General features: G+C 35.8%; 1 long non-coding RNA gene across 1 annotated transcript; it reads left to right on the forward strand.

The window, feature by feature from the left end:
• Positions 1–689: 689 nt before the first annotated feature.
• On the forward strand, positions 690–6,553 carry LOC124423653. Its single transcript, XR_006942128.1, has 2 exons — positions 690–837; positions 6,264–6,553. It is a non-coding gene; the product is annotated as an uncharacterized LOC124423653 (long non-coding RNA).
• Positions 6,554–7,681: the final 1,128 nt, after the last annotated feature.

Raw genomic sequence — 7,681 nt, forward strand, 5'->3', positions numbered from 1 at the left:
AAACGCTTTTTCTCTCCGATGGAAAAAATTGATCTTATTTTTTTCGTCTTTCCTCGTTTTAATTGTCATTATTCCTTTTTATTTTCTGCCTCCTTAATTCTTCCAAAAAAAAAAAAAAAAAAAAAAAAAAAAAAAAAAAAAAAAGAAAAAAAAACGAAGCAAAATAAAAATCATTCATCTCTTTCTCCCCCACTTTGGATCTTCTCTTAAGTAATAAAGAAGGGAAGTTTCATAGTGTGATCCATCGAAATGGATAAAACGTGATAGGTCCCTCACGTTCTTCAAACTCGCGCTATGGTAGAATAATCAGTGTTGGTTAACTTTGGTTAACGCCATACATATACACATTCATAGTCGAGGGAACAAGGAAAATTTTGAAACGCGACCGAGTACCGAGATAGGGCGCCGAAAAGTTTTCCGTTTAGCGCGGGCTAACGCCAAGGATTCTCGTTATTTCGTTTAAGGATGTACTTGTGCCCTCGCAACCCCGCAATACCTATACATATATATATATATATATATATATATATACGTATGTACATAGATAGATACATACATACATATATAGCGTTATAACAGACACACGTTTGCTCGCATACAGTGAAAAAAGAGACACGAACACGTTATACGACTTCGTACACGAATAGTAGTACTAGGTATACTCATCCTCGGTTGTTTGTACAGGGCAATCCACTCAGCGATATCACTCGGGATAACTCTTTTCGACATTTTCGAGAAGGATTGTTTGCCTCGAAGTTGGACGTTCTACCGAGCCACGTTGCCGGCCTCAACAACTTTACTATCTGCATCACCGATATGCCGGGGATTTCGTCTAATGTAATTGCAAAAGATTCTTCGAATCTTTCTTTCTCTCTCTCTCTCTCTCTCTCTCTCTATCTATCTATCTATCTATTTCTCTTTATCTTTCTATCTCTATCTTCATAAACATAAAGAAAATTTGATAATAGAACGTAACCCTTTAAATCGAATGAAAATATCACATAAATACATACGCATATATCGTACATATATCTATCTACAATTGTATAATATATCCATCTATATATGTGTATCATGCTAATAGCATGAGGTAAATAATTAAATTTCATTTCGTTTTTACAAAACTCAAACTGACGAGGCAAAATTATTAAAGTATATTAAAAAAAAAAAGGTTTTTCCTTTTTTCTTTTTCTTTTTTTTCTTCTTTTTTCTTTCTTTTAAAAACCTTTTTTTATCTCTATCATTTTCCCATAGGGATACTATCATCATTGTAATATCATTGTTATATTAATTACTATTAACCGTGGTTTCCACTAAACGAACTTAATTATACTAACAAAAATACAAACATTCGAGCACAAGCTGCTTAACGATACTTGGTCACGAGCAAACGTAATTACACAAGAATTGGTCTGTGCTCGGAAGTACTATGCAAGCATTTCGTGCACCAGTTGCAACGAATCCAGCTTGTTTCTGATAAGAAAGGGTACTTACAATCCATTTTTATAGAAAGAATGGCTGACGTTCTCCTCTATTCTCTTATTTTTGCCGAGAGATAGAGAGAGAGAGAAAGAAAAAGACAGAGGCAAAGAGGCAAAATTAAACGGTCTCCTCGTTGTTTTCTCTTTCGAAAATTTAAACGGAAAATAAGCTACAAAATAATAATATTTAATTAGTAACATCGAAATAATTACATTTTGTCTTTATATCCATTTTATTCAGAACGATATATAGAAGGTTATATTATCTGTGCGTATGTATCTATATACGTGTACACGTGTCTATGAAAACAGAGGAGAACTTTTGAACTGTCCTTGAAATAACATTATCTCTCGGCAAAGTAGAGTTTATTCTTTTCATTATTACGAGAAAATAGGTGAAATCTTTGCGGTGTATTGTATACTACAATATATATATATATATATATATATATATATATATATATATAGACATATGATGTAAGTATGTACGTACATACATACACACATACAAATACACGGTATAACTAATCGTTTGCAAAAGCACCAACGTGGGGCTCACACGTAGACGAGTTATGGCGACTACGAAGGTAGCTACGTCGTCGACGGATATAAATTCCGAAGGAAAACTAGCCGGAAACTTCCTGCGGAGTGATATTGTCGAGAAGCCCTAACCATTTCGTCGTCGTTTCTCCTCCTCCTCCTCCTCCTCCTCCTCCTCCTCCTCCTCCTCCTTCTCTTTCTCCTCCTCTTCGTAGTTGCTTTCTCTCTTATACTTACTCTTCGCTATCCACCCTTCTTCCCTTTTCCTACTAACCAATGTCACGAACGTAACGCTGACACTACTACCACCAAAAGCAAACCTTCTCTGTGAAGACCTTCTTACTCTTTACGTGTTCCTCTCGCGTCCCTATGTATCTCGTTTATGCGGTAGAACTTAATGCGTGTGTAACACGCGTCGCACGTGATAATAAGTTTCTCCAATATAACGTACTATAACGCCCATGACGAAATTCAATTAAACTCCCGCTAACTCGGTACTTAACTCGTTCATTATGCTTTAAGTTTTATGTAATCCGTGAAATGAGACGTAACGACGTCGCTCAAACTTTTCGTATCTCTTTTTTATCCTACTTTTTTGTTTTTTTTTTTCTTTTCTTTTTTTTTTCTTTCTTTCTTTTTACCCTCTCCCTTACCACCACCGCCCCCCCCCACCCCACCTACCCACCACCCTGTGACTTTTCTTTCATACTTGGATCAAAAGAAAAAGTAGAGACAAATGAATGAGATAGAAGGAGAGAAAAGGAAAAAAAAAAGAAGGAGACATCTCGTACGAGATGTTTTTATTTATTTTGCTTTTCTTTTTTTCTTTTCTTTTCTTTTCTTTTTTTTTTTTTCTTTTTTAAATATAATTATTGTCCCTATTTCGGATATAATGCTACGTAATTTCGTTGAATATACGTATATAAATGTATACGTATATACCGAGAGTCAAAGTTTCGCTTATAATCGTCCATATGTTTCGTTTTATTAACGTACGAACTCCCACGCGGTAGAAAGTTAGCGGGCAATTTGGACGCGAGACAAAGTACGTTTAATAGGGTTGATCTCGGTATCTCGTATCTATTGTCGTAGATTGTTGTTGGTTGACCCGTCGAGTACAATTTCTTTTCAAATGTATATACAAACAATAACGATCGGCATATTGCGAGATATAAATCGATAGGAGAACTTCGTTACGAAACATATCGAGTATATCTATCTATATATCTGTTCGGTACTATTCGGAAAATGTTATCGATAATTCTCGTCAAAAAAAGATATTTATCACGTTATCGTCGTTCCCCCCCCCCCCCGTGCAAGTTAACGCGATACTTCGGTTAATTTTGAAATTGTTGAAAAGAATGGGAAAGGAAAGAAAAAGGAAAAAAAAAAAGAAAAAACGAAAAAAATAAAGAAGCGGTAACGGTGAAAAGTTACGACGTCGTTATTAATATTACTTTCGTATGATTATGATAACGTAAGTGAGTACATACGTCTATCAGTAAACGTTAAAGTAACGTGTAAAAGTATCTAACGTTCGATAAAAGTTTCAATTTTCAAGAACGTATTGAGAACGTAGCGAGAGCAAACGTCTTTCTTTCGATAAATCAAACAAAAGTTCTTATCGACGTGGCTCCGGCAATATCACGCTTCGCCAAGAAATTTCTTCGTTCGGTCTTGACAAAAATCATTCCGCGGAATTCATTATAACGGAAGGGAAGAAATTTTACGGCTCCATTACTCACTATCAACGGACGTTAGAGTGCAGTTATTGAACGAAGTCAAATTCACTGAATTGGCGTACTCTTTTCTCTTAACTTTTATGAGTCAACATGAGTTCGACGACTGAAAATTCTCTCTCTCTCTCTCTCTCTCTCTCTCTTTTTTTCCTTTTTTTTTCTCATGGTCTATCTACGTCCTAATTTTTTCCTTTCTTCTCCGTACACGCTTCTTATTCGATCCGATAATATTCTCTTTTTCTTTCGAATCTACGATAACAAATGGAAAACATTTGAAATTCAGGCGAAAGGGAAAAAGAAAATTAGATTCGTTGTAGAAGGTTTTGAATACGCGTTATGATTCTTTCTTTCTTTCTCTCTCTCTCTCTCTCTGTCTCTCTCTATCTATCTGTCTATCTATCTATCTATCTCTTTCTGTCCAACCATACCATATTTAATTGGGCATGCACTTCGACAGTGCGTCGATATTTTCGTTCCGCTCGGTTAGAAGCTGCGGTCCGTGCCCGTCAACGTTCCGAACCGACCGCAATTTTAGTACCAGCCACGAAACGTCGGCTCTGGGTTTATCCTGGTGGCCGACGCGACGCCGTGATGGCTTGGGGAAAAAAAAAAAAAGAAAAAAAAAAAAAAGAGAAAAAAAAAAGAAGAAAAGAAAAGAGGTAAAAAAGGAAAAAAAGGAACAACAAGCGAAAAGGGAAAACAAGGAGGGCACGAAACGAGAGCGAAAAAAGAAAGAGAGGAGAAAGGGAGAACAATGGCCGAAGAACCTTTTTTTTTTTTTTGTTGTGCGTGTATGGAACGAAACGACGTGTTTTACCTAGTCCCCTCTGCCTCTACCTCCCATCTCTTCCCGCTAGCCCCCTCCCCCCTTCTATCCGCTTTACCCAACTCTTTACCCTTGCCCCTTTCCACTTTTCCATAACCTCATCCGGACCATAAGAGAGTTATTTCGCACGCATATTAACGCGCGCGTTCTGCGCATTGTAGTAAATTGTCACTGTGAGAATCTCTGACCAACACCGAACGACAATGAAACAGTGGGACGGGGTGCTTGGTGGAAAGGTCGAAGGTAGTGGTACGGGTAGGGGTGGGTATGGGGTGGGAGGTAGGGGGGATTGGTCGTGGGATGAAAGTGGGTGGGGGTCTATAACATGGCAACACACCGGCTGGTGTGACCATAAGGAACGAACGGACCGTGACAATGTGACAAACGTACGAAACTTTACGGTGACGGTACTTTAATTAACCGTTTTGTAGTCGCGCGTTAATTCGTAACGACGGAGTTATCTTACGCGGGAACTACTGTTTCGACCTGACCCCTCCCCCCTCCCCCCGTTACCCCTCTGGAGAAACGTTATTACTCAAAACCACTCGGCTAAACTCATAATTCACACGATCGTATAATGAATCCAACGATCTACGTAGTAACGCAATAATAATGCTTTTATTATAGGCTAATACCGATTTTACGATAATTATCCGTGATAATCGAATGTGATAAGGAAAAGAAGAAACAAATAAACGAAGAAAAAAAAAAAAAAGAAGAAGAAGGAAAGAAAGAAAGAAACAAAAAAATGTGAAAATTTTATTACCACGGTAGCATTGAAAGTATTTGTCTTTTCTTTTCATTTCTCTTTGTTTTTTTTTTTTTCTTTCTTTTTTTCTTTTTTTTTTTTCGGACGACGCCACTCGTGCGACGCTTCTTACGTTCGACAATTCTTTTTTATCAGGGATTATAAAAAAAAAAAAAAAAAAAAAAAAAAAAAGGAAACCCTCTCTAGCAATGAAGTTTCACCAGAAAAGATACTAAGTTCATAGAAAAGATACGAAGTTCATAGAATCATAATTTCATGTTAGGCATTAGTTATAGAGGTAGATTCAAGACTTCACGAGACGACTCTGTTTAATCGGCTTTATGGTACCCTTGTTACCTGCCAAAGAGAGAAAGTAATTATTCACGTTGTATGACTTCGATTTATGATAGAGTAATCCCGAACGTACGTAACATCGTACAAACTGACTTTATTAGAATCTATCTTTTCTTCGTACATCGTTTGATCATAGATACATACGACCATTAACGATATCACATTTTTATAGATACTTGAATGATATGAAAATTTGAAACAGATAATACTTACGTAAATTTGATATCTAAAATTTGAAAATTTAAACGTATCTTCGAGCTGAACAAATCGAAATGAATCGAAATTAATCGAAATTATTATCGTTAATTATTTCCATAGATATTTATCGGATATGTAATATCTAAACGTTGATTCGATTGATTATACAAGAAAATTTTCTTATCATTAATGATTAAGATCATCCAATAACGTTGATTACGAAGAAGAACAAATGTGAATTCTCGAATGGGACGGTACCGTTGAAAGATCGCACACGTATTTTCTTCCCTATAGTATCGCGAAAACTCTATTCTTTTTCGTGCGAACCTTTACCTCGTATACGATAAAATGCTTCTACAGAGTATTTTATATTTCAGCCGAAAGACGAAGAAGACGAAGGAGAAGAAGAAGAAGAAGAAGAAGAAAAAGAAAAAGAAGAAGAAGAAGAAGAAGAAGAAGAAGAAGAAGAAGAAGTAGAAGTAGAAGAAGAACTGAAACTTTTTACCTCTCAATAGAATGATGCGCTTCCCCTCTTTAAATCCCTTGGCGCCACTCGCGGCGAATATCAAGAGAGTGGCCTTTGAAAATATACCTTTTATATACCACGTATCTGTACACGTCTCTTATGTACCTACATATAAATATAAATATTATATAATTATCAATATTATATATATGTGACATATACATGCGCACATATACACATGTATATATATATATATGTGTGTGTGTGTGTGTGTGTGTGTTCACCAGAATATTTTATAAAATACGTTCGGCACTTAAAAATCATTAGAAACATTCGTTTTCGTATTCTCAAAGGTGAATAAAAAAAATGTACATATTATCGTTTTAAAATTCTTACGTTTTAAGTACTTTCGATTTAGTGAATAGTAATACAATTATAATAAGGGACTAATAGTTAAATGATGATTTAAATTAAAACGTGAAAAAAAACGTCGCTTCAGAACGATTCCCTTGATTTCAATTTCCCTTTGATCTTTACTTTACCTTTTAAAAGAAAATTAATCACGTAATTAAGCTTGCTCACTTTGTTTCTGATCGCAATTATATTATATGTATATCGATTATGAAGACGGTTAAAGCTATATAGAAAGAGGATCACTATCAAATACATTTTTCATAAAGAACCATCCGTTTTCATCCTCTCTTTCTCTCTCTCTCTCTCTCTCTCTCTCTCTCTCTCTCTCTATCTATCTATCTATCTATCTATCTATCTATCTATCTCTCTTTATCTCTCCTTATAGTTTATTTTGTTAAATCAAGAGATAGCATGCTCATTGAATATTTACTTATCATTATTATACGGTTTTCACCAAATGGTATCTGGTAATATATACCTTTGAAATTCGACTAGGAGGAAAACGAAAAAGAAAGAAAAAGAAAAAGAAAAAAAAAACAGACGAAGGAAAAAGATTGAAATTAGAAGAAAACGAAGAAGAAGAAGAAGAAGAAGAAGAAGAAGAAGAAGAAAGAAGATTGTTAGATGTTTCTGCTACTGGGTGAAAGCTGACATAACATCTACGAAACACTGTGTAGGTGGATATCTCTCTCTCTCTCTCTCTCTCTCCTTTGAGGACGTATAAAACAACATTGTGTCGGGAGGGGTATGGTCGAAGGGATCTTAGCTTTCTAGAGTAGAGTCTACCTCCTCTTTCACGTCTCATTTCTCTTCACCGCTTTCCCAGTAACATGCTTACACTGCACACAGGGTTATCCAAAACATTAGAAGGAGAGGTAACTTTAATCCCTCGAACACGATGGAAATTAACGACAT

This window comes from Vespa crabro, chromosome 1, assembly GCF_910589235.1.
Source record: "Vespa crabro chromosome 1, iyVesCrab1.2, whole genome shotgun sequence".
NCBI classification, from domain to species: Eukaryota; Metazoa; Arthropoda; class Insecta; order Hymenoptera; family Vespidae; genus Vespa; species Vespa crabro.